Source organism: Meriones unguiculatus, chromosome 8 (assembly GCF_030254825.1).
Source record: "Meriones unguiculatus strain TT.TT164.6M chromosome 8, Bangor_MerUng_6.1, whole genome shotgun sequence".
NCBI lineage: Eukaryota > Metazoa > Chordata > Mammalia > Rodentia > Muridae > Meriones > Meriones unguiculatus.
Window position 1 is genome coordinate 8,729,244 of NC_083356.1, and position 27,812 is coordinate 8,757,055.

At 42.7% G+C, this 27,812-nt stretch overlaps 1 long non-coding RNA gene across 1 annotated transcript; it reads right to left on the minus strand.

Moving 5' to 3' along the window:
• Positions 1-88: 88 nt before the first annotated feature.
• On the minus strand, positions 89-27,572 carry LOC132655990 (uncharacterized). Its single transcript, XR_009593944.1, has 3 exons — positions 27,492-27,572; positions 23,472-23,568; positions 89-439 (listed from the first exon to the last, which is right to left on the minus strand). It is a non-coding gene; the product is annotated as an uncharacterized LOC132655990 (long non-coding RNA).
• Positions 27,573-27,812: the final 240 nt, after the last annotated feature.

Consider the following 27,812-nt stretch of genomic DNA (forward strand, 5'->3'; position numbering starts at 1 on the left):
AAAAGAGAATGCTAGCAATGTACTTGGGTTTCAGTTGGTCCAAAAAAAATGTGAGCTTGTGGCCACTTTGCACATCTTGCATGGCTTCTCTCTGCATGCGGCCTTGGCTCTATCTCTTTCAGAGATGGGCTCTTTAGACTGGGTTTCTGTCCTTGGCAGTGACTCAAAATCCAGCTCTTGATGACTGTCTAGTTCCGCACACACCGACTCAGTATCCCTGCTCCTAACCCCTGGGAGAGGTGGTTCATCCAGCTTGGAAGATGTTTCCCCCTTCGCTCCAGTGACTAAAAAGCAAAGGAGACTTTTAATAGGCAGCTGCACCCTGAAGTAAAATTTCTAGCAGATGGCGGGGAGGTGCCTCATCTCAGAGCACTGCGCTAGAGTGAGGGCGGTGACACAACCTTGCCAAGAAGTTAATAATTGCAGAGCTCAATGGGTTCTGCAAAAAGAGAGAGAGAGAGAGATTTATAGGTTGATAGGAAGCAGCTCCCAACCTCCGTTGAGTTCATTGTCGTTCTAACTCTTCAGCTACAATGTGAAGGAACCTATTAGCAATTGCAGAATGAATGATTCTACAGGTAAATCCTAGAGTATGTAGTTCCAACAGGCTATATAAGTAGTATTCATAAGATATGAATTTGACAAAGAGAGAAAAACTGCTGGGATATGACAAGACAAACAAATGAGAAGAAGATCCAAAAGAAAGAAAGAAAGAAAGAAAGAAAGAAAGAAAGAAAGAAAGAAAGAAAGAAAGAAAAGAAATAAAAGAAAAAAAATAAGAAAAGGCACAAGAAACAGGTTTAGATGCAGAGACACCACATGCGCCAACACACAGAACGCCTAGGAAAACACAAAACTGGAAGCCATCGTCTATTCACAACAGACTGTAAACAACAACAAAGACCCTGATAAGAAAGCACTATGCGACAAAGACCACCCAAAGATGCCCCCAAGTTCATTACTGTTGGCCATCTGACTGCTGGGCATTGGAGACTGCCCTTAAGGGTAGTTTCTATCTCCGGTGAGATTCCCTTGAAGAAAACTGATTTGTCATTTGTGAATCCTTGCCAACTGGAGAAAGCCTCCAGTTTGGGGACAGGACACTTCTCTCAGTGGTGGGAGCCCATCTTGTACAGACCTATGCAGGCCCTGTGGAGGCTGCCACAGTCTCTGAGCTCAATATGTGTATCTGTTCTGCTGTGTTTATTTCCTAGGTTTTCTTATCCCCTCTGGCCTTGGTGTTCTTTACATTTCCTCTTTTTTAAGGTTCTCTGAGCCCTGATGGGAAGTATTTGATGGAGACATCTCTTTTAGGACTGAGTGTTCCAAGGTCTTTCACTCTTTACTCATTGTCCAGATGAAGGTCTCTGTGTTAGTTGACATCTGCTGCAGGAGGGAGCTATCTCTCATGCTGGCTGAGCAGGGCACTAATCTAGGAGTATAACAGAGCATCATTAGGAGTCATTGTATTGATATGTTCCTTTAATAGAACAGTTGCGTTTGGTTTTCCCGAGATCCCTATCTTGTCTCAGGTTCTTGGCCATCTGAGCATTGTTAGGGATGGATTTCTTCTCATGGGGTGAACCCTAAATCCAATCAGATATCTGTTGGTTACTCCCACACTGCTGTACTAGCACATCTTGAAGGGAGGTCACCGTTGTAGAGTGAAGGGTTTGCTGTTAGATTGGAGTTTACCTTTCTCCTTTAGTAGTAGGAAGAGGACCTTAAGGTCCCATAAACACTAGTCTTAGGGGTGAAGACTTGACTTCTCTGTGTTTGATGAGTTGTATAGCTGTGGTCCTCAGCAATAGAGCCTCACCATCAGCTTGCAGAAAAAAATCAAAAGCCTCAACAACAGCCTGGGTTGTTTGGAGGTTCCCATAGGGACCCTTTGTCTAACAACTCAATTGGATGTAACCCCATTTCTGGTAATGGGAGCTTTGTTTGGTGATGAATTATGTCTAATGGGGACTTCATTTCCTTTTCTATTTGGTGATTTCTTTTCAATAGCCTTCATTGATGTATCTATTATAGGAAGCTTCTACTGCATTAGGTTTCCATAAGGCTCCTCAAATGGATTGTAGTTTTAGCTGTCACTCCTTGTATATGCCCTTCCCCTCCCCATTTGATCCTTCCATTCCAATCCCCCACCCCCTCCTCCATCCATAGCTATCTATTCTATTTGGCTCTCTTTAGAAAGAGGGGCAAAAAGATTTTTAAAGTCGGGATCTTTTGAATAATGCTTAGAGGTTAAACAGGAGCTAGAAGAAACACACACAGGCACATGGACTTGCTTTTTTGTTTGTTTGTTTTTTAGTGTACAGTGGAATTTCCTCCAGAGACTTCCAAACTCCAAAAGAAAGAAAGAATTCCTTTTTCTCCTGGTCCCTCTGTATTACACAACCCCAAACTGACACACTATAACACTATATTCTTAGACTAGGACATTTTGCCCAGATTTCTGAGCCTTAAACATTTATTTAAGCAAAATTGTTTTAGCTTTATTCACTTATTTTGCACAAGTGTTTTGTCTGTTTGTATGTATACCATGTGCCTGCCTGGTGCCCACAGAGGTCAGAAGAGGACATCAGATCCACTGAAACTAGAGTTATAGATGGTTGTGAGCCATCTTGTGGGGGCTGAGTACTGAATCTGGATCCTATAAAAAAAAAAAAAAAAAAACAAGTGCTCTTAATCACCAAGCCATCTCTCCAGCTCTGGCTCTTATCTTTGCATAACTAAAATGTTTTAAGATTAACATCATCAGACTTACATACCAACTCCAGTAGGAACTCTGAGACAGCCAACTAGAAGGGAAAGTGCCTACCTCTGCACACGTGGCTGGTAGGTCATTCCCATCTTTAGGAACTAAGTTATTCTCCTAGCAAGAGTCAGAATTTGTGTGTCCAAACGTCTTTATGCTAGTTAAGCTTGCTTTGTGGGTACATGATTGAATTTAATGTGAAGATAGACTGTGCAGTTGATGGGGGTAAATCCGCTCCTCTCTGACTACTAACTTGTGTACTTCAGAGAGTCTAAATAGTACAAAGTGCAGGAACTTTCGGTGAACTTAGTAATTCTTCACACCTATCATCCAGTAAACATCTGTTGAGTATCTTTTTCCAAGCCACCCTCCACCTAAGACAGTGAGGGCCCAAGATGAGTAAAGCAATATCTCCTCAATTTGCTTATCATCCCTTAAGGGAGACAAGTAAGTGACTGGGAGACCAACTCCTTTCTTACAGACCATCCATGGATGCCATGCTTCCACTTGATAATCACGAGGGGTAAGAAGTGCCTGGAGATATGGTTCTGTGGTTAACAGCAATTGCTACTCCTGCAGAAAACGAGAGTTCAGTTCCCGGCACCTACATCAGGCAGCTCACTAGCACCTGCAACTCCAATTCGCATCTGATGCCCTCTCCTGGCCTCTCCAGGCATGAACATGGTATACATGCATACATCCAAGCACTCACATAGACACATAAAAAAAATTAATAGATCCTTTTTCAAGAAAGAAGAAGGGTTCAAGAGATTAGAGGAAACTGACCTGGACATTGTGAAATAGAGGAAAGAGTTTCAGCTACAAGGAACAATGTCAGCAAATGTCTGGGGTAGTGAGCTTAAGGCACTTTAGGAACATAAATAACTGGGAAAGATAAGGGTTGTAGAGCTAGATACGAGACTCATCATCAAGGCGAGTTCCCAAAAGTCACTGTGACCAATTTCCTTGTTCTCTGACATCGTTTCAACACAGAACCATGGATGTCCCTCTGAACCCACGAGCCAAAGGAAAGCCCTTCCTCACCAAAGTTCTTGTCAGGAAATTGTTCACAGCATTAATGACACCAATACTGAAAGACTGAGCCTAGAAGTGGGGTTGTTGCTGTGGCTAACTGTGCAATCTGGTTTTGAAGCCTTTGGAACAGACTCGTGGGAGGGATTTGGACATGTTTAGAGAGGTGGGGCTGGAGGAGACATGTAGGCAGCGAGCAGGGTTTAAAGGGAAATTGTGATGTGAGCTTAGGCGACCAGCATCCTGAAAGAAGTGGGAGTACAGACTGGCTCAGGAGGCTTCGGCAGGAGAGGGAGATGCCATGGGCACTGGCTAGAGTCCAGCTGTGCAACACTCTGTGCTTTGTCCCTGCCCTGAAGCTCAGTGTTAAAACGATGGACAGATTCATTTGGTAGAGGCCATTTCAAGACATCACAACACTTGAACTGTGACGTGGACACTGGGAGTTGGCACAAAACGTAGAGTGGGGGGGATCTGCAACACTGTTGACCAGGAAAGGAGCAAGCAGAAAGGTGCAGATGAGGAGGGGGTGTCACTGATATCATCGGTGCCTTTAGAGGAAATGGGCACTACACTAGGACTGATTCCTGGGGGGATGTTTTAAGAATTGTTTACATTCCACAATTATCCACCACAAGCTCCAAGACAGGAAATTATAACTCACTTTATTTTTGTGAAAAGAGCACCCTTGGGGTGTCCTTGTGCACCCAAGAAAGGGTTCACCCAAGTTCAGCCACCCAGGAGCCAGAGGCCATGGGTGAATGAGGTTCAAAAGGGATTGGATACCATACAAGCTGACGGTGAGGCAGAATTTCAAAATGGGAAAGTATGGTTATGACTATGGAGAGTTGTCCTTCACCTCACTCAGTAGCATGGTGGGAGCCTCTCACCAGCAGCAAAGCAAGAGCTCCAGTGTATTTATCAACAGCCGGAGCCTTCCTGTTTCCCAGCTATAAACCTACCACATCCTAGGAATCTCACCAGACACCCATTTACAACGAGAGTCCTAAAACCATTCGGGCGATGCTGGAAACCCCTGGCTTTAGTTTGAACCGATTGTAATCCAGTTTGAGGAACCTCTGGAGCCACCTTGTCATCAGAGAGCAGGACGGGGCAGTAGAGGAGAGTAAGGTCTCCAGAAACCTGTTAAAGCAATGACATCCCAGAGAACATCTCCACATCCTACACACGGTCGCCACCAGGACACTCAAAATGCACCTCTACCCTGGGGAAGCCCACACTCATGCTTTTACTCATAATTTTCTTCTTAGCGTATTTAATAAAGTATCTGATTCTGCTTCATACTGGCTATGCCTGAAATTCTTTTCTGCATCAAAGCCAGAAGTACCAGTTTAGCTTGAGTCCAGGACTCTAAAAGGCCAAAGGAACTCATCAGATGGCTGTGGCTGACAGTGTAGGGCTGTGTTTCAGTTTCCTCATCACTGGCCATGGCAGACACTGCCTTTACCTTCATCATCCTGGTTTTTACACGTATGAAGAATGCAAGAGGTAGGACATCATTGACGCTTCCCCAAAGATTATGAAAGATAGATATCCTGAGAGAGCAGATAATAGATCTGTATCGAGGTCAACATATCTGTAAGCAGGCTCCAAGAAACATAATGTGAGAAGCTTTCAGAGTGGAGCCTATGACACAAAGGTACCTCAGGATAATGAAGAAGATGCCCAGAAAAGCCACAGACATGAGCATGGCTAAGCAAGAGCTTCCCAGGCCTGTTGGAGCTGATATCATGACACCATGTGTTCTGAATGACTAACACAAAGCTGTAGATCTTAGCAACTTCCTTGTTGTGTTTTGGTCTTGTTTCTGGCAAAACAAAACAAAACAAAAAAAACAAAAAACCTTCTCTTGCTATTCTTCTGTTCTTCCCTTCTGCCCCCCTCAACGGGTTCTTGCGTGCATATCATGTACACATAGATAAGCAGGCATGCACATATACACATAAATTAAAAATGCTTTAAAATGAGGGAGATGATTAAAAAATGTGAGGCTCCTTTGATTTCAAACGCAAATGAATGTAGAATTGTCCTCCCAACCTCCCTGAAACAGTTTACAAAGCAGCATTATGAGGCAAAACCAGATAAAGGACAGAAACGGCTAATGCTTCAAGAGTCAAAATACATACGGGATTTAGGTGTGCAAATTGCTTGTGAGAGTCTTTGTTTTCAACCTGTCAGTGAACATCCTCTAAGGAGTATATAAATGAGACTTTTACATCATTTGTTTAACGGTTTACAGCTCCACCTAATCCGTTCCCACATGATAGCTTTGAGGTGTCTTTCTCTAGTTTTTGATCGGAATTTGAAACACTGAGAACAATTTGTGCGAGCCAGGATCAGACAAAGGATGACAATGCGGTGTTATTGTAGAATGTTAATGCTCAGGAGAACCTATTATGCCCCTGTCACTCAAAATAAGCTGAGGCACCAAGTGCTTTCACATGTGGATTATCTCTCCATCATCGCAGATGAAAGGATGCTGATTCTGTTACTGTCACCGGAGCGTCCACATGCAGGAGTTTCTATTACTTTCTGTGGATAAGCAATGCACACATTAAAAAGAGGAATGCTGGCGTGGAGAAATTGCACTTCTTGCTATATGTAAGTTACGGCTGAGAAGATAAAATTAAAGAATGGCATTTTAATTTAACTAAGAATAAATACTATTTTATGTCATTTAGGACTAATAAATATGAATTAATATGAATAAATAAATGAGTTTTTTTTAAATCTATGAACTTTTTAAGAAATAACTTTATTCATTTATTCATTTTACACCTCAATCACAGCTTCCTCCCTCCTCTCTTCCTGGTCCCACTTTCTCACCCTCTCTCTCCTTTCCCCATCCCCTTCTCCTCAGAAAAGGGGAGACTACCCCTTACAAACCCACCCTGGCCCATCAAGTCATATCAGGGCTTAGTACATCCTATTCTGTTGAAACCAGGCAAGCAGCCCAACTAGGGGAAAGTGATCCAAAAGCAGGCAACCGAGTCCATGTCAGAAAAGACCAATGCTCCCCTTGTTACTAGGACACCCACATGAGAACCATGCTGCCCATCAGTTACATATGTGTTGTGGGCCTAGGTCCAGCCCATGTATGCTCTTGGTTGGTGCTTCAGTCTCTGTAAGCCCCTACGGGCCTAAGATACTTGACACTCTTGATCTTCTTGAGGAGCTCTTGTCCCCTCTAGGATCTTCTATTTTTCCCACACTCCTCCACAAGACTCCCCTAGTTCTGCCTAGTGTTTGGGTCTCAGCATTTGTTTCATTCTCCTGCTGGGTGGAGCCTGTCAGAGGACAGTCTGCAAGCATAGCAGAGTATCATTAATAGTGGTTGGCTTTCTTCTATGGGGAGGGTCTACGGTTGGGCCGGTCCTTGGTTGGCCATCCTATCTTTCTCTGCTCCATCTTTATCCCTGCACATCCTATAGGCAGGGTGGATTTGGGGTCAAAGGTTTTGTGGGTGGGTTGTGTCCCCTCTCTCTACTGGAAGTCCCACCTGGCTTATGAATACTTAAATAAAAAAATATGAATTATTTTTTTGTTCAGAGATACATTATAAAGTCTATGTGTGACTCCACACAAGTCCAAATGAATAGCCACTGCACTCTGTGACTATTTTAATGGCTATTTTTCATTTAAAGAAAATGTAGAATTTTCTAGAAAATAGTTTTTATTATTGATAAGCCGCTCAAAATGCGCTGCAATTATGCTTGTCATTGTCCTGATTGCCAAAAGGCTAGGTGACAACAGAAGTCCCGAGGAACACCAATTAATACTGTCTACTGTGTCAGACACAACAGTCGTCACAGCTAAGTAAACAGCGTTACGAGGTCTGTAATAATCCTATATACCAACATGACGGAGTTAACAGATACTCAAGAAGCCGGCAAATGTTATTTCTTGGTATTTTTTGAGGGTGCTTGTAGAAGATGTTAAGTTTCAAATCAGTACACTGAGTATGGAAACCAAGACTCACTAATGTGGATGTCAACTATATTGAAGGCCCCCATAGAGCAAAATAACAGAAAGGGGTGAATCGGTTCTGTCCTTACGCTAGATCACATATGTTTTCCTGCTTACAGATATCAGAATACCTGGCACGTGCAAGAGCCCTTTGGGTACCAGGGACAATAGTGGTGTAGAGTGAGCCGTGAAGAAGGGTACTACCCTCTCAAAGAATACTCTCAAACTACACACTCTTGAGTCTTCTCCTTCATCCAGGAAGAAATTCAGAGAACGTGTGAAAATGGATGCTTCGTGTATGGTTAACAGTGAAGGAGCACAGGTTTGCAGCCAGTCAAAGTTATTGCTATGTCCTCGCTAAGGAGAGATTCTACACCTAATGTTTCAGCATGAGGAGTTCAACATGTTTATTTAGTTGGGTGACTGAAACACAACCCACCCTGTCTGCTGGAAGAGTACAACCAAGTCTGTAATGTACTTTCTAAATTGTATCCTCTAGTAATACGGATGAAGGACAGTATCCCATTATTTCTCTGTGAATATAAAATACCTTCCATTTGTTTTATGGCACACAGTGGTGACCACGCTTCCTCAGAGAGGTTCATGACAATGTTACCCAGAGCATTTTCTTCCAGATGATGATGATTGAAAACCTAATTTTTAAAAAATTACAAAGACTTACACAAAAACTTGCTGTCTGGTACTGTAATAGGAACAGAACTGTGCTAGTTTCTGGGATTTGGGTTTCCTTTTTTTTTTTTTTTTTTCAATGGAGTGGGATTGATGTCTCTATGAGTTTGTCTATATGACTGCAAAGCCTGGGAACACTGTTGCTGTTACTGATATACAACATGATACTATTATTGGTCATATATATATATATATATATATATATAGAGAGAGAGAGAGAGAGAGAGAGAGAGAGAGCTCTATTAAGTTTTGGAAACATTAACTGTGCCATCAACTTTGGGGGAAATTACTCAGTTTACTCTTGTTGAGTGAGCAAGAACCTGGGAAAGCTGTTGCTGCTATTGATATACAATGTAATCCTCTTATTTGTTATATATATGTGCATATATATATATATATATATACATATATATGTATATATATATATGAAGTTTTAGAAATTAGCTGTTCTACCAACTTTGGGGAAAAGAACCTAGTTTATCCTGTTGAATTGGCATTTCACAGAAGTGAGCAGACATGTTGGTTTCAATGCATTAAACTTTATTTCCATTATATGGGGATAATAAACTTTAAATTTTTTTCCCATCTGTATGGAGGTAATGTGCTGTATTAACTCTGCCATGTCTTAAATACATGTATTTGATAACAAAATCAAACAAAAGCATTCACTACATAATGAAAAAAACTGGAATACCATGAGTAACTTAGAAATCCTGACATCATTCAGTGTAACATGAAAGTCTTACAAAGACTTACACCCTGGAAAGTTAGAGTGGATGTGTGATGGATGGTGGAGCTGAAGCAGCAATCGCAGTGGTTTGACTTGTGCAAACCCATGCCACCAGCTAGATAAGTGAAATAGAGAAGATGCCTGCTAAACTCTTGCCTAGTCTCTGTGGCCACATGTATGCAGGTCTGCACCTCTGCATACATGTCTGAAGGGTGTTATAAACAACGATTTGGCATGATGATCAGGGATATAGAAGGAATGGTCGGAAAATCAGAAACAAAAAAATATTAGGAGATAGCTATGAGTAGACATCTCCAAGTGGGGAAAATTCAAGATGTTTGTGTCCCAAATGACTGCTCTGATAAAAGGCAGCATCGGCACGGATATTTTCATAAGTGGTTAGAATGGCCAGTTCTACAGGTTGACAGTCAACCTCCTTCCGCAGCCACACTGGCTGTCTGCTGTCATCCAGTATGACCATGAACAAAGTGGTCAATCATAGTGGTATGGAGGAAGGTTTATGGGCTCTCCCAAAAGGAGACCTTGTTGAACCCTAACCTTCCAGGAGTGTAAAGTAATGATGAGCTGCATGCGTGGAATTGCTCCCCAGGAGATTGGCCTGTCACTAACACTGACTAGTTTCATCGGGGAAGGGACAGTGTTTTGTGTTTATTGGAAAGAGAAGTGATTGTGGATATGGAGTTGCCTTTCCCAAATGCATGGTTTACGCCAAAACTAGAGTGTGCAGACCTACAGAATGCCTTACCTACTATTGTGGTGTTCCACACAGCATCACTTCTTACCAAGAGCTTAACTGACAAAACAAAACAAAACAAAACAAAAAACTGTGGAGACGGGCCAAAGCTCATGGCAAGTCATGGGTTAGCTGGCTGACAGAACAGTGACATAAACTCTTGAAGACTTAGTTACAGTGCCGTATTGGTGGCAACACTTTAACGGACTGGGACAAGTTATTCCAGAAAGCTCCAGATGCCAGAATCAGCATACAGTCTGGGGTGCTTTTTCCCTAGCATCTGTACTCGCAGCCTCAGGAAGCAAGGGTAGACATAGGAGTGGCAGTATCCATGGTTTTGCAATGCTGCCACTAGTTTCCTGCCCCTGAGGAAGTTCTTCTGTATGTGGTATATGTGTATGTGTATGTTCTTGTATCATTTAAGTTCTGTTCCTCTAAGAACACTGACCAATACAGGAATCACAGTGTTGTTGAGGGTGACTGATACAGATGATCAAGAGGAAGCTAGATTGCTATTCCATAGTGGCCATGAAAAAAATGGGACACAGATGGTTCCTAACTCCTTGTGTCATCACACCTTGTGATTAAGGTTCCTGAAGCCACAATGGCTCACACAAGTAGGACAAACAAAGGCAAGAGGACAAGTCACACAAGCAACTATGGCCAACTTGGGAGTTCACTGAAAGGAAAGAGAATGCAGGGATTGTGATGGAACAAATACCAGTTTATTCTAGTAACAGAGCAAGTGGCTGTTAATGCAAACATTGTTGTCCTGTTTATGGGTTATATTGTTATGAATGTGTGTACGCGCATGTGTGTGTTTACTTATAGATACTAAGTGTTTGGGGTTTATTCCTATCTCATGTAAGTTAAGGGGTGTTGGCTTTATACCATTATTTAAGTATTGTAACGATGCTTACATCATAGCATTGAATAAGCATCGTTCTAAGATGTTGCATGCTATTCTGGGGAAGGATACAGGTAAACATCAATGCTTTGGTTGTATAATATTAGCTAGAAATGTGACTTTCTTATTGAGCACGGCTTAAGGAGATGTGTTCATAGGTATCACATTGACAAGGGGCAGACTTGTGGTGATAATTGTCTGTGCCAACTTGGCTGAGTGGGAGAATGCCCAGAGAGCTGGCAAAATGTAACTTTTGAGTGTGCCTGTGAGGGTGTTTCTGAAAACATTAACTTGATTCAATAGATAAAGAAAGATTGCTCTCACCGAAGACAGTGGGCAGCACCTAATCGATTGTTTCCCTTTATAGACCAGACTGGCAGAAGTGTGTGTTTGTTCTCTCTGCTTTAGCCTCTGATCTCATTTACTCGTATTCCTGACTCTTGGGCTTTCAACCTTAGACTAAGAGTATGCCACTGGCACTTCCAGTTCTCAAGCCACAGGTTTGAGCTGGAAGTATACTGCCCCCCTTGGTGGCCCTTACCGTACAGAGAGCAGGCAGCGAGGCTTCTCAGCTCATCTACGCACCTAAATATCTCACATACGTGTTAGTTGTCTCCCCCATCACTGTGCCAAAATACCTGACCAGAACCAGCCTCAAGGGGGAAGGGCTTATTTCAGCTTATAGTCTGCCATGGTGAGAAGGCTCGGAGGCAGGAGCTTGGCCACACAGCATCCACAGAGAGATGAATGCTGGTCCTCAGATTGCCCTTGCTGAATGAACACTCAGCCCAGGCTCTCAGTTCATAGAATAGTGCTGCACACAAATAGAGCAGATGTTCCCACCTCAAGCCAATCTAAGGAATCCATCACAGGCAGGCACGGAGGTTTGTCTCACTGGTGACTCAGGGTCCTGTTACCTTGACAAACAGTATTAAGCACCACAGCATATACCAATCCCTCTTTACAAAATCAACACAGCTCAACCAAGATGGTGTGTATATGGGTGCACAAAGTCACATGCACACAGGCACATACATGTACAAGCAGAGAAGAGATATGGTAAATATATGATAGATAGATGATAGATAGATGGTGGATAAATAGATGACAGATAGACGGTAGATAGATGATAGATAGATAGATAGATAGATAGATAGATAGATAAAGTGCTTGGTTTAACCTATCTTTTTCCATTAGAAAAATTGATCAGCTAGATATTGTGGCACATTCCTGTAACCCTAGCACTAAGGAGGCTGAAGAAGAAGGACTGTGAGTTCAGGAGCAGCCTGAGCTACAAAGTAAGACGGCACCTCAGATCAAACAGTGAAAGAACAGTTGAACCGTTTTCAATATTTTTTTTCTAGGTATAGTATATGGGAGCTTCAGTAGTTAAACCATGAAAGATCTTGGCGGGGGGGGGGACAGATAAAAAAAAGCCCACAAAGTTTTTAAGACTCTTTGTCATCTCTGCTTCTGTAAATAACATAGTTAAAGTTAATAACTACATAAGCATGCAAAATATTTTAAAGACTGAAAATGAGTACAATGAGGAGTACACGTGAGATAATAAAACAAAATGAAATGTGTCAAATTATTTAAAACCTTAAAAATCTGTTGTCTTGTTAGGTATATCTTGTCAGAAATATTTGATTTTTGTACCAAAGACATTGATTAAGAAAACCTAAATTATATATAAACATATATATATAACAATGACTGTCTATGAATTTTGCTGGCTTGTTTGTTTGACTTTAATGTAAGTTCTAATGTTGTGCTTTCATTCTTGAGCCAAGGCTAGCTGTCTGTCTACATCACTGGCAATACATGCCCTTCAGCCTTTCTTTCCAGAATGCTCCTCGTTTCTGATGATTCCCCCACCTGGCACGGATTTCATACTCCAGTGTTTTTGAGTGTTTCCTGTCTTCTGTCTGGGATACTTACTTTCTCCTATTTTCCACCTGGTGAATTTCTGAATATCCTTAATTACATCATGTAAACAACACAAATAATACACCTTCTGTGCTTCTTGGCATCTGCACATTACCTTTTTGCTTCTCAACCTCTTGCTTCTCTTTTCTTCTAGGACATTCTGTTCCTAACTTTATCATAACATGTACCGTACTGTGTTGTAATGACCAATTCCCCTGGTTGCAACACTCATTCATTTCCGTCAGTGACATTGGTATATAAATGCTTTGCTAGATGAATGATCTTGGGAAAGAAAAATAACAAGCCGCTTCATCACATTATATATGTACCACACGCACAATCTTAATGTCCTATTTTAAACTTTATGGCCTCCAGAAACATGAAAACTGTCACTATTCTCCTGTTAAAGCTGATAAAATCCATCTGGAGAAGGTCAGTGCTACAGTTCGGGTCTTAAATGTCCTTCTCAAGCATGTATGCTAAACCTTAGGAACTCAGAGACCTTCGGTTAGGAAGACAGTGGTACCTTTAAGAGGTGTGGCCCGATGGGAGGTCTCTCAGTCACTGGAAGTGTGCTCTTGGTGAGAACCCTTTGGCTCAGTCTCCTCAGTATTCTCCTTTGGCTTCTGACCATGGGATGTGTAGTTTTGCTTAACACACGCTCTAACCATGATGTACGTGTTTGCCACAGGCATGAGCCTATAGGACTAACTGATCACAGACTGGCGCCTCCAAAACTCTGAGACAAAATAAGTGCTTTTTTTTTTTTTTTTTTTGCCACAGGTATTCTCTTATAGTAACAGAAAGCTGGCTACCTCAGTAAGTACACACTAAATGACTTGCCAAAACTCACTGATAGGCCACAGTTCAAAAGAGATCTGATAATGTCAATGACCCAACTATTCACACACTGTCTCTCTTCAGGATAAGCACCCAGATAAGCAAGATAATACATTCAGTTCTTTTTGTCTCTGGACCATATCAGGACACTCCGGGCATTTGATTAACATTCTTGAATAAATGAAAAAATAAACAAATAAATGAATGGATGGACACTATGTCTCTTACCTCCCATAAGAGATGTTCTTGAAATCTATGTAGATAATAGATTCTTGGGAAACCGGTCATATTTTTAATAGATTAGAGTGTTTTTCTGGAAGTGGGCCTATGGTGAACACTCTTACACAGTTTATTTTTAATTTATGCTGGATTTTCACACAGCGGGTGTGTTTAAGATGAAGCATGACCACCTGCCAAGAATGGCATCCAGCACGCACGATACACATCTCCAGTGAAGAGATTCCCGAGCTCAGTCATCAATATCGCAAAACGGTGGGCCCACCCAAGGAAAGAGGCTTTGGAATAGGTCCAAAGAAGAGCAATGAAAATGATGAACTGGTTGGACAATTATCTCCCCGAGCAAAGGTCACAGGAACTGGGCCTACAGAGCATAAAACATATGAAGGGGGCAAACCTACCAACATGCTGGAGGAATGTGAACGGGCTGAGGTGAGCAGCTGGTTTTAATTCCTAGTTATGATGGCGAAAGTACAGGATAATTAATTTCAAATGGAGCATAGAAGCTGTAGGTTAGTCCTTGTAAAGTCCTTATGACACAATAGAATTCATTAACCCAAAAAGAAGTTATGGTATTTCTTTCTTTGGAAAGTTTTTTTTTTTTTTTTTTTTTGTAAAGAGTCAACAGAGGAGAAATGTGTTTTGCCAGACCAGGCTAGAGAGAAAATGGAAAAGCGGTTAGAGGGAACGGGTGGGGCTGCAACTTAGGCCTTTGTGTTGTTCTCTTTGGAAATGAAATTATCTCCAGCAAACTTGGCTTTTAGAATGGGCCTTAATGTTTTTTTTTCCCTTTATGCTTTTTCCTATCGTTTTGAAAATGCAAGATCCAAGTTCTTTCAAGAACATTATTTTGGAGAAATCTTTCAACTATTTGGTGCGATACTTTCTTGGCAGGGAATGTTATGGAGTCATGAGCAATTGAAGCAATGATTTATGAACAATTACTGGAGGATGACAAACCAACAATGTGAAAGAGGAGGGTGCTGGGAGTTATGAAAAACACTCAGGACCCACAGCGCGGCTGGTCTGCCTGTCTGCTTCCTTTATCTCTGCACCGCAGCACTGGCGCGGAGAACGCGGTGGTTCACAATGCTCACGGCACCCAGGACGCGGCCTCTTCTGCCTTTCTTCAGATACCAGGACTGTGAGCTGGAACCGACGATACTGTTTCTCATCCCACAGAGCCATGTGAGAATTTCAGGGGTTAGCGGTGTTTTTATTGTATCGCATTACCCACGCATTGCTCTAATATGGTATTAATAGGATACAGATGTATTAATGTTTTGTGGCATCACAGATATTGAAGTATAATGGCACAAAGATTTATGTGGGAAGGGTTTTCAAGGTCTGTGGAGACTTCCTCCATGGTCCAAAAGAAAGGAATTTCCAAAGGGAAGCCCACTCACCATAGAGCAACCACACTGTCTAGACAGCCTAAATTGGTGGTATGGGAAAAATGCTGCAAGCAGATAATTAAATCAAAATACCCTCTACCTGCCATTTGGATCACCAGCAAAAACAAAAGTCATATTAATTGCAAATGCCAGCAATCCAAAATGTGATTAATTTTTTTAAATGCTACTTTTTCCTTGGAGAATGTTTTCCTCAGTTCACTTTTTTTTTCTTTCTTTTCTTTTTCTTCCTCTCTCTCTCTCTCTCTCTCTCTCTCTCTCTCTCTCTCTCTCTCTCTCTCCCTCTCTCCCTCTCTCTCTCTCTCTCTCTCTCTCTCTCTCCCTTTTTGGTGGAAAAACAAATTTTAAAAGGTTCTTCATCATACAAGGCATCCTTTATTCATACCGGCTACTGACATTTTAAACAAACTTACCCTTCAAGATAAGGTGATCTCCTGAAAGGGCTCAGGCATCTCTTTTTCTTCCCTACCATCAGCTTGCCCACATAAAAGGCGGCTCTTACTTATAGACCCAATGTGTCTGATTCAAATGCAATGTAAGAAAGATTCCCCTATGATCTTTTCTGGGTAGTGTTGTGTTACATCCTGATTATGCTGGTACTGTCAGGAGTGAGCAGGATGTGAACTCAAGCCTGGATCATGAAGTGAAGAGCAGGGTGCCAGCTGTAAGGGAAAGGGTGTTTTCTGGGCCCTTCACAGAAGAAAGGCCTTTCCTCAGACACCCTGAGAGTAGTCCTGTCTTGTAACTGATACTCAAGTTGAAACAAAGAGAGTGTTTGTCTTGATCAATGTTCGTTGCTGTGAAGAGACACCAGACAGTTCTTATAAAGGAAAACGTTTAATTGGGAACTAGCTTACAGTGTCACAGGTTTAGTCCACTATCGTCAAGGCAGGAAGCATGGCAGTATGAAGGTGACACGAAGCTGGAGAGATAGTTGAGTTCTACATCCGGATCCACAGGCAGCAGGAACAGGGGGCAGCTGGCCCTGGCTTGAGCATTTGAAATCCCAAAGCCCATCCCCAGTGACACACTTCCGCCCAAGAAGGCCACATCAACTCCAGTAAGGCGACACCTCCTCATCCCTCTCAAGTATTGCCACTCCCTAATGACCAGCCATTCAAATCTATGAGCCTCTTGGGGCCATTCCTATTCAATCCACCACAGGCTTTTTGCCAGCGTTAGTTGTCAGCCACACAGGCTCTTCCAGTTTTCTCACACGGCTCCTTCAGCACTGAAGTGCATGCCTCTAGGGAGCACCTGTGAGTCTTCTGAGTGATTAGTAGACAAATGTTCCTTTCATTGAAGCCAACTGGAGACCTGCACTGGGAGCTGTTTTACTGAATTGTCATGAAGAAATTAAATGAATGCTCATGGAAACTGTTTCTGTTTCCCAGAAAGCTATCTTTAGGAACACTTGTGGTCAAAACAACTGTAGGGAGCCCTAGAATTCTATGAAGATAAATTCCCTTGAATGAAAAGTTTCCCCAAGTTTTGTGGAGTCAAATGCTTACAGTTTTCATAAAGCCTAGATGTTTTCAAATACGTTCTGCCTCTCCCTGTTACGTGTTGGATTGGCAAGAGCATGACTGAAGAGGAGGTGGAATTATTTAGGTGAGGACCGCTGTGTCATAGTCTGTCTGGTTCCTGCTCTGCAGGAAGCAGGAGGGGGCAGAAAGTTCCTTTGTCTTTACATTTCAGTAACTAGCTCTTTGGGTTTCTCAAAGGTAGGAAATAGAGCTAGGGCTGGGCTCATTCGGTAAGGTTCAGAACAGCGTGAAGGCCAGACTGCGCACCTGTAGCAGCTCATAAAAAGTCATGCACAGGCCTGGACTGCAAGTCCTAGAGAGGCAGAGGCAGGGGGATTGCTAGAACTTAGTGGCCAGCCCGTGTCTGAGTCAGGGAGCTCCAGGGTTATTAAGAGACCTTGTCTCAAAAAAAAAAAAAAAATGAGGTGTAGAATAATAGAGAGAGGAATCCACATACATGTGTGTTTGTGCACTCACATGTGCAAACATGTTCACACATACACACCACACACACACACACAGGAAAAACTAACGGGGAAATAAAAATCATCCTATATCCATCAAAAACAGTGGAATGATTTACTCTTCTATCTATGTAGTTTTTACTAAGTATATATTTCTCAAGTCCCTCAGGACATGCTAATAGCATATATTATATACCTTTGATATATATTTTCTGCCATAAACGGTCAATATTTTCAGTATAGTAAGTAGGGTCCTTGAATGATGAGATACCTAAGTTCTCAATACCAAGATGATTTGTAGTTCAAAGAAGAAATAACCAAAAGCAATCTTGTTTGGTTAGTAGTAATTTGGTGTCCCTGGTAAGGGATGAAGAGGAGCATACACTGATGTCTAATTCAGAAGTATCAATGAAGTGATGGCGAATACAGGAAGTGAAAGACTTGAGGGAGAAGTAGATAAAAACAAACAATGGATTCCGTTTTAGACAAGGGCTTAAGGTAAAGTATGTTAGGACATGATGCTGGGAATTTATTTGGGCAAAAGAAAGGTCCTCCGAAGCTGGAGTGAGAAACAGGACTGATGAGGTCAGCAGCGAAGAATCCTGGCAATGCTGTGAGCAGGAAAAATACCTGGCCAGATTTATATTCCAAATAACATACCCACACAACCAGTCAGCAGGCAAGGAGGGCAAAGGTTTGTTTGAGACATAGTCTAAGGATGCAGTTATGAAATTATGATGGATTAAACCAGGACGATGACGGAAATGATTGACAAATAATCATGAGTTAAAATTGGGAGGATTGGCTGATAAATTACTTGTGGGGGAGGAGGAAGAGGAAGTGGGTTGGGATGAGTACAGATTTCTGGCTAGAGTGACTAGGTGAATAATGCTACAATTAATTAACACAGGAAGGAAGAGTGGGTTTGGAAAGAGAAAAAAAAATATCAGATCTACTTTGAACATGTTGTGTTTGAACCCGATGAGTAAGACATCCGAACGGATTTAACTAAAAGGTAGTTACATGTGTGAGAGTGAATCTCAATGGAACTAGGGAAACTGTAGCCCTGAAGCACAAATTGATGGGGCATTATTTATGGTAGTTGCTGAAGGACTACTGTGGGAATGATGGAAAGATGGCATCTAATGGAATAATTTGTCGGAGGCAGAGGAAGTAAAGCGGGTATGTAGGATTAAGGAGAAATATTCAGGAAACTAAATAGTCAAAAAAAGAATAACTCCGTGGATGTTTAGGGCAGTAAGTCCTTTGAAAATTCTTTTCTTCTATTTAGCATCAGTACTGAAAATCATCCAGGCAGGTGGGAACTACAATAGCACAGGAAATGCATTGGCAGTACCTTTGGTCCAACATACGCAGCATCATGCCCCTAGTAATGTTTCAGACAGGCAGAATCAGAACCTGAGACATTTCCAACTGGTCTTTGTGGACCTGCCTTTTCAGAAGAATCATCTCCCTGTTTAGAGTTCATGCCCTTCCATTCAACATGTTCCAGACTGAAATGATACCTGAGACTGCAAGATGTAGAGGGTACCTGAGTGGAGGGTTCAATAAGTAATTTGAAAAAAATGGGCTGCAGTAGAGGTAGAAGGCTAGAGTGGACATAGCTTTAGAGAATGAATATATGAATAATAGTTTAAAACAAACAAACAAACAGAAACCCGTAAAGTACAGTTTCCCCTTGGTATAGTGACTAAGGATAAAATGGTATGGTTTTTCTAATACTTTAAGGACATTCAGAGGTAAGGTGTAAGAAGAAAAAGAAGTCTAAAATGAGAGAAGAAAAGATGGGAGAGAGTTAGCATATAGTAACATGAACAAATGAGCAAAGGCAAAAATAAACTTCTTATGCCAGAAAAAAATATACTTCATAGTTTTTTTTAATCCAGGAGACAATTACCTCAGTAGAGGCAAAAACAGCAAGAGACTTCCAAAGAGGATAATAAAACGAAAGGGGGTGAATTCAGGACTGTGTTTGGAGTGTTACATAATAAAGAAGCAAGTATTTAGCAGGCAGAGAAAAGGGCCCACACCAAAGCCACATATGAGTGCTGAGATTCACGTTTATTTTTTCTGCTTTTGCTTTTACTTACAACTTGTGTCTGTAAATCAGGACAGAGTGAAGATGTTTGAGAAAAATTAGGCATTTCCGATAATATGTTGAACACTGGCAATGTTTGGAGTTTAGCATATTGAGAGAGCAATGAAGTGTAAACTGAGAACTGGAATACAAAAGGCCATGGGTAGATGGAGAAGGCATGTGAAAGCCTGGAGGCCTACAGGGCTTTTCTCCATGAAAGTGGGAACTATGACAGTGATGAGCTCAGGGCTGGACAAGATTAGAGTGAAAACAGAGTAAGTATTCACTCTGTGATCTTCATAAAGGAAAACCAAACAAGGCTGGAAAGGCAACCGGTGAGGGCTATTAAGTGTCCTGGCTACTTTTATGTCAACTTGACACAAGCCAGAGGCATCTAAGAGGAGGGTACCTCAACTAAGAACCCACTTCCATAAGATCCCATTATAGCCAAACCTGTAGGGCATTTAGTGATTGATCTTAATTTGTGCTTGATGTGGGAGGGTCTAGCCACTGGGGGTGGGAACAGCCCTAGGCTGGTGGTCCTGGGTTCTATAAGAAAGTAGGCTGAGGAAGCCATGAGAAACAAGCCAGTAAGCAGCACCCCTCCATGGCCCCTGCGTCAGCTCTTGCCTCCAGGTTCCTGTCCTGTTTGAGTTCTTGTCCTGACCTCCTTCCATGATGAATGGTGATGTGAAAAAGTAAGTAAAATAAACCCTTTCAGAACCCTGCTCCATTGTTGGTGGGAATGTGAACTTGTACAACCACTATAGAAACCAATCTGGCACTTTCTCAGACAATTAGGAATAGTGCTTCCCAAGATCCATCGATGCCACTCCTAGGCATATATCCAAAAGATGCTCAAGTACACAACAAGGACATTTGCTCAACCATGTTCATAGCAACTTTATTTGTAATAGCCAGAACCTGGAAACAACCCAGATGTCCCTCAATGGAGGAATGAATACAGAAATTGTGGTACTTTTACACAGTGGAACACTACCCAGCAATTAAAAACAAGAAAATCATGAAATTTGCAGGCAAATGGTGGGATCTAGAAAAGATAATCCTGAGTGAGGTATCCCAGAAGCAGAAACACACATATGGTATATACTCACTTATAAGTGGATACTAGACCTATAAGACAGGGTAAACATACTAAAATCTGTACACCTAAAGAAGATAAACAAGATAGAGGATTCCAGGTAAAATGATTAGTCTTCACTTAGAAAGACAAATGGGATGGACATTGGAAGTAGGAGAAAACAAGTAACAGGACTGGAGCCTACCACAGAGGGCCTCTGAAAGACTCTACCTAGCAGTGTATCAAAGCAGATGCTGAGACTCATAACCAAACCTTGGGCAGAATGGAGGGAACCATCTGAAAGAAGGGGGAGTTAGTATGACCTGGAGAGGATAGGAGCTCCACAAGGACCAAATATATCTGGGCACAGGGGTTTTTTTTGAGACTGTATATCCAACCAAGGACCATGCATGGATATAACCTAGAACCCCTGCTCAGATGTAGCCCATGGCAGCTCAGTATCCAAGTGGGTTCCCTAGTTAGGGGAACAGAGACTGTCTCTGACATGAACTCAATGGCTGGCTCTATGACCTCCCCCCTCCAAGCGAGGAGTAGCCTTTCTAGGCCACAGAGGAGGACATTGCAGCCAATCCTGAAGAGAGCTGATAACCTAGGATCAGATGGAAGGGGAGGAGGGCCTCCCCCATCAGTGGACTTAGAGAGAGGCAGGGAGGAGATGAGGGAGGGAGGGTGGAATTGGGAGGGAATGAGGGAGGGGGCTACAGCTGGGATACAAAGTAAATAAACTGTAACTAATATAAAAATAAATATTTAATTAAAAAAAGAAACACTGAGAAAAAGAAAGCAAAAATAAATAAATAAATAAATAAATAATAAGACCTTTCTTCCCCAAGTTGCTTTTGGACATGGTGTTTCATCACAGAAATAGGAACCCTAAGTAAGACATTTGAGGTGAGATTTGATGAGTTGGTGGGTAGTTTAAGTAAGAATGGCCTCCATAGACTCAAATGTTTTGAATGATTCGTCATCAGGGAATGGCACTACTTGGGAGGGATTAGGAGGTGTAGGCTTGTTAGGGGAAGTGTGTCACTTGGAGGTGGTCTTTGAGGTTTCAGAAGCTCAAGCCAGGCCCAGTGTGTCTCTCTTCCTGCTGCTTTTGGATCTAGATGTAGAACTCTTTTTTTTCTGTTTTGTTTTGGTTTGGTGTTGGTTTTTGGAGACAGTATAAAGTGGAAGTTTCTGGTTTCCTTGAAGACTAAATTTTGTCACATGATTTTTTGCTGTAGTTTGGTTTGTGAGAGGGCACATGAGATAGATCTCATGTTCGAGGGGTGTGATTTTGGCCAGCTGAGAATATTTGTGGGTAGACTCTAAGGAGAGGAGATATATAAAGGCCAATGCACAGTGAGGCATCACTTTTGGGTCAACATTGCTGCACTGATTTTCATGCTTTGATACTTGACTTTGCAGAGAGAAACATTCCAGAGAACTTCTTGGGGCAATGCAAATAAGTCTTGCAGCTTTCACTGACTTTGCGTTGCTGCTTGGTGTTGGCCTTTAGACTTGACTGCTGGTCTCCTGACAACTGAGTTTGGTAATCCCCTAAAGACTCATGACCCTCATCAGCAGGAAGTAGATAAAAAGAGGTCAACAGCCCTTTTCCCTACTGATGTCTTACGTAAGGTGGTAGGGGTAGGGGGTGGTAGGGAGGAAAGGTGTTTAAGAACCCTAAATCAAGTAGGTGTGGTGAAAATCTAAGCCTACAACAGGGTTTCTCTGTGTAGCCCTGACTGTCCTGGACTCACTTTGTAGACCAGGCTGGCCTCAAACTCACAGAGATCTGCCTGCCTCTGCCTCCACCACACCGGGTTGGGCTGCAGAACTCTTGGGTACTTCTCCAGCGCCATGTCTCCATGCTTGCCACCATGCTCTTCTCCGTGGTGACAGTGGACTAAACCTCTGAAACTGTAAGGCAGCCCCAACTAAAAGCTTTTCTTTGTAAGAGTTGCTGGAGAGATGGCCCAGCAGTTAAGAACACTAACTGTTCTTTCAGAGGACGCAGATTCAAATCCCAGCACTCATATGGCTGCTCACAACAGTCTGTAACTCCAAGACCTGACAACATCCTCAAACAAACAAATATGCAGGCAAAACATCCATGCACATAAAAGGGGGGAAGAATTTCTGTGGCCAAAGATGTCTTTCCACAGCAGTAGAACACTAAATGAGACAGTTGGGGAGGCAGAACGGCCAGAGAGGACAACTATGGAAGCTGTTTGTAGACATCCAGGTGAAAACAAGACACAAAACTCACCATTTGTCTATGTAAAGGTGCCAAAGAGGTCAAATATAAATACCAGGTTGAGTGGGGGAGGGAAGGTTACAAGTCAAAACATGTGATTGAGGCAGGAGCCTGTACAATAAAGACTTCTGATGTCCCAGCCCCGTTACAGGTTTTGTGGCTTATGCAGGTGGAGGTGGGGGGTAGAATAGAAGGGAAACTTCAGGGTCAAAAGTGTAAGTATTGAAACTCCCGAGGCCTGCCACAGGGAGGAAAGCTCTCGATAATTTATTTATGCGATCTCAAATCAATTCCAGGGTGTAGACAATTGTGGCATTTTAAAGAATGTCACACAGAGGGAGGCCTTAAAGTAATCAAAACAAGAGGTACTTCAGAAGGTAAAGGGCCTTCACCCCAACTTTTAACATGGTGAAGTAAAGTAAGATAAAATAGAATACCATCTCTCTCCTTGGGTTTCACTTCACTTACATAAGCTAGTATACTAATCAAAGACAGTGTTCAAAGAAAATTCTACAACCTCACCATACCAGAACTGATCAGTGGTGACCTCCCCAGGGGTCTTTGTGGAAAAGCTGTGTTTAAATTAGATGAAAAAAAAAAAAAAAAACAGATAATTTTTCTTAACTAAGAGGAAGTAGTACTCAGCTAAGTACAACGGAACAGAAAAGACATTTTAAGTTTACAGATGTAACCAAATAGGCACAGACGGAGACACAAAGTGTTAGTCATTGCACAACACCAAACCAAAGCCCCTTACCAGGCCAGAGGAATGCCTTGTGGTGGAGTGTCTGTAAATTATCTCCTTTGTCCCAGCATTTGGAGTTGAATGGTTTTGATGGCTGCCCAGCTGTGGCCTGTGAGAGGAGACAGAGGAGTAGGGATTAGCCAGAGAGATTGGCTCTGGTACAGGCACTGTCAACTTTGCAGGCCTGTACTAGCAATGCCTGGAAGCAGTGTGCTATCAGACAGTTGGAAACAGTTTTACTATTAGTCAATAAGAAGTAAAAATCTGAGAAGAATCTGGCTGCATGTGTTGTGGTTATAGCAGATAACAATGAGTTTATCTCTTTCGCCTGAGAATGAAAGCATGATTAAAAACGTCAGTCCCCACTTATCTAAGCTGATGTGTCAGACTCTGAGGGTAGTCCCGGCAAGAACAACAGACTTTAAGAAAAGGGAGAGGTGTGCTGCGATATTTTGCTCCTTTTTAGTTCCGTTGTCTCACTGTTCCTCTAATCCAGCTGCCTGTTTCGCTGCTGGAATGTGGGAGCCCACCGCATCTTCCCTTTGGAGGCTTGCGGTAGAGGAGGTTTCTGCTCTGACTTTGAAGGTAGGGAGGGGCGTAATTCAGCAGATGAGGACTGGGAAGTTTTCCTTTCATGTTTCACATACAATATGAACTGAACTATGACGTTATCCAGCCACAATTCTTCGCAAAGGTCAGCCAGTCTTGGCTGATTGTGCTTTCTTGCCTCAAAGTACTCTTGATCTAAAATAGATTATGTGGGGGGAAAAAAATCTACTGTTGCTCTCCCCATTGTGGATTCTTTTCAAGTACCTGCTTTAGTTCCTGGGTAACAAATATAACCTTGGCTGAGTAACTCCTTCCCAGCTGAAATCTATGCTTTGATTTTCCATGTTGACCCCATGAATGTATTATTTGCAGTTTAATTCTTCCTGTAGGTGCTCGGGGGCTTCTTATAGTTTACATATTTTCTGTTAAAAGATTTTGTCCATTGCTCCCGTTTTTGTAGGAGCCATGACTTCAGAATAGGTTTCAATGTGACAGGATAAGAATATGAGTATGGCGAATAAAAGAAACAATGTATCATTTTCATACTTATTTTCTAGAATGGCAAATGTATTTTTATATGAGACAGAGGAATGACAATCACTATAAATCCCTCAAACTTGTTAAGCACTGATGAGAAGCTAAATAGCCCTCAGATGCCCAATGAACATAGACAAACAAAAAGAATTATAGATTTACCCCAAAGTGTCACCTTGTCGAGGAGCACAATTCAGCGACAGTCGAAATTACAAGGAATGGTTTAAAGCAGCATACAACTGAATGTTAACCCCTAGGTGCACTGTCGAGGTAGGTCAGTGTTAGAGAAAGCACAGGCGAGGATGTAGCTATTTCTCTCATAGGTTGGAGAAATGAATGAAGGGGCTGCAGAAGAGCTGTCAGTGAGTACAAGGCGGGAAGCGAATGCAGGACAGATACATGTGGTCTGTTCTTTTTTCAACTGCACTAAGACATTTTTCTTCCCACCAGCATGATATTCTTCTTCGAGCCATCCAGTGTTTCACCATTTCCCAGGACTAGCCGTCTTCTTATAAAATAAAACAAGGAAAAGGGAAAAGGAAAGAGGGCAACAATAGGGGGTCAGTGCTGGGATCCCTGCCGCCTTTTCCTTCAGTGTGGGTTTCCATCCAGCTCCTCAGGCCAAATAAGGCACCACTGCCTCTTCTTAGAGGCGGCTATTTTTCAGTGATTTGATTCTTTCTCCTCATATCCCATCTTGCCTCTCCTATTTCCTCACATTTCACAAGGAGGGGGAAAAATCCTGTAGACAAATTTGAGGGTTAGTGGTAGACCAATATGGGACAATTTCCAAATCATGTTTGCATTTTAGAAGGAGCTCTTACTTAAACTGAAAAGAAGGGTAAGGAGACACTGTGGACAACGAGGGCAGAGATGGAGTTGCCTACACGACTGGAAAGACAGAGCATCCTTGTGCTGATCAAACCGTGCACTTAAGGTGGGCGGTTTACATCATCACAGCACCAACTCTACCACAAAACTGAACGTGGAGACTAAACTTACGGCCAAAGACCTCCTTTTAAATGAAGGAGGGGGGAAGGTACCCTGTCTCAAGATGTCAGCTGATCCCGGGGTCCACCTCTTCCTGAAGGCTAGAATGAAAACATGGAACTGAAAATGTGAGGTATCATTAAAGTTCATTCTACTCACAACCCTAGAACAGTTTCACCCATGACTGGTCCAACTGAGTTGGCCTCAGTGAGAATTCTTAACTGAGAATGGGAAGAAAATTGATAAGCCCAGGGAAAGAATAGAAATTGTTGATGCTGAGGAAGGAGTTGGGGTTTGAGATGTCATCTAAATGGCAAAAACCAACCAAAAAACAAACAAACAAAAACATGGAAAAACTCGGATGTAATGGGAGCCAAAAACAGGCTCTGCTTGACAGCCCACAACAGTGATGGATCACACGCCAGAGACAATTGGTTTTATGGCACCCTTGCTGAGGGCTGAATACCTGTTTCCCTACCACCATCTTGGAAGGAAGGGAAACTTAGCTAAGCAAGCTACTGTGGCCCGGTGGAGAACCTTTTTGGTGACATGGGTCACCCCATCTCCCTCAAAGTTTGACAGCACTTTCTGGATCAGTCCCAGTCTGTGCTGTATTTGTGTGTACCTGCACCTAGCCAGGACTTCTCTGGCTTACATAACAGGATATGGACAGTGTTTTCCCAAGAGCATCTGGGTGCCAGCTCCAGACTCGTAGGCTGTCCACTCTGGTTGGTAGTGGGAGTGAGGAGACATTTCCCAGAAGTTCACTCTTAAGAGGAAAAAGCCCTAAAGGAGGATTTGTGGCTCTTCAAGGTCCCTTGGAAAAGAAAGGTTGGCTGGTTCTGAGACCCATTGGGATCAGCTGGACCTCCTCCCACCAACCCTACCCCATCCCTACTCACTCCTGCGCATAGGCAGAGGGCCCTGCTCAGGTCCTTATTACTCCTCACCCACCCTTGCTGAAGATCCACCATTCTGGCTTTGGTCTTTAGGACTTGCTGCAGGGTATCTACAAGCAGGGGGCTTTCTCCAGGTTTTGAGACCTGCCAGAGATGGGAGAACCATGGCCCCACTACTCTTATGGTTGACCTGCTGTCTGCAGGCCCACTCTCCAGACCAGTATCCTTAGAGCCTCCCCACAGGAACACTTGCTGACAATCTGCTGACACCTGGAGGCTTGCAGAGAGAGCAGAGCCATAGGGATTGCAGCCTCCCTTGGGTGGCATGTTCCTGCTGCTGAGGGCCCTACTTCTCCCACTGGGGTTTCTGCTCCACTGTTTAAATTGTTATTCTCATGTGCAGAAATTTTCCCTCATTTGTTCACCCTTTGCTGTCTGCCCAGTCAGGCAAGACGAGAGTCTGACTGGAGAATCAACTGTCTCAATATCAGCTTCTGCCTTGGAAAGTTGCACATTTTCTTTTGAAAAGACAAAATTAAACTGGACTTCCTTCTAATTTACCTTAAGACAGCTTTAGAATTATAGAAAACAATATTCTTTGTGCAAAGGAAATATTTTTAAATTACTTTTGAAAACTTCCAAGATAAAATTGCAAAAAGCACCAAACTCATTGTGTTATTTGCATTCTGGTAAACGAAACTAGAAGGAAAAAAAAAATCTTTTGCCATGTTCAGCATGGCTCCAATCCCAGATTGACTGGGGTGGCAAGGGAATAATGAAAACGAGTGCGCGCGCACACACACACACACACACACACACACACACACACACACACACACAGGGTGGGGGAGACAAGCTGGAATCAGGTAGACATTCACTCGGGACCTTACACTCAGGCTCTCCTCTGCTCCCCGCACTCTTACTGTTTCATACTCCTAGGGTCTTGTCTGAGAGCGGTACCTAGCACCTCTGCTTTCTGCTACACTGCATGCTTTAGCGACTGGGGGTGGGGGGGAGCTGCTTCGCTGCTGTTTCAGAACATCTCTGTGTCTTGCCTTACCTTTATGTTCATTCTCTCCTTGCCTGGATACGTTCAAAGCCCAGCTGGTCTTTCCCAACATCCCTCAAAGATCCTCCCTGAACCTCCTCTCCAGTTATGTCTTTAAAGTCAGACCGAGCAAAGAGGGAAAAAAGGAAGGAGATTTCTGGGCCTCCATAGCTATTGCTGCCCTTGGCAGCGCTAGCAGGAAGCTAGATATGTACTGCTTAAAGCTTAAACACCGCAGCACAGTCCGCCCAAGAGCAGTCTAAACACAAAGACTAGAGCAGACTGCTCCGTGACAAGGTGACTCATCCCGAATGATAAATATAGAGTGTCTCC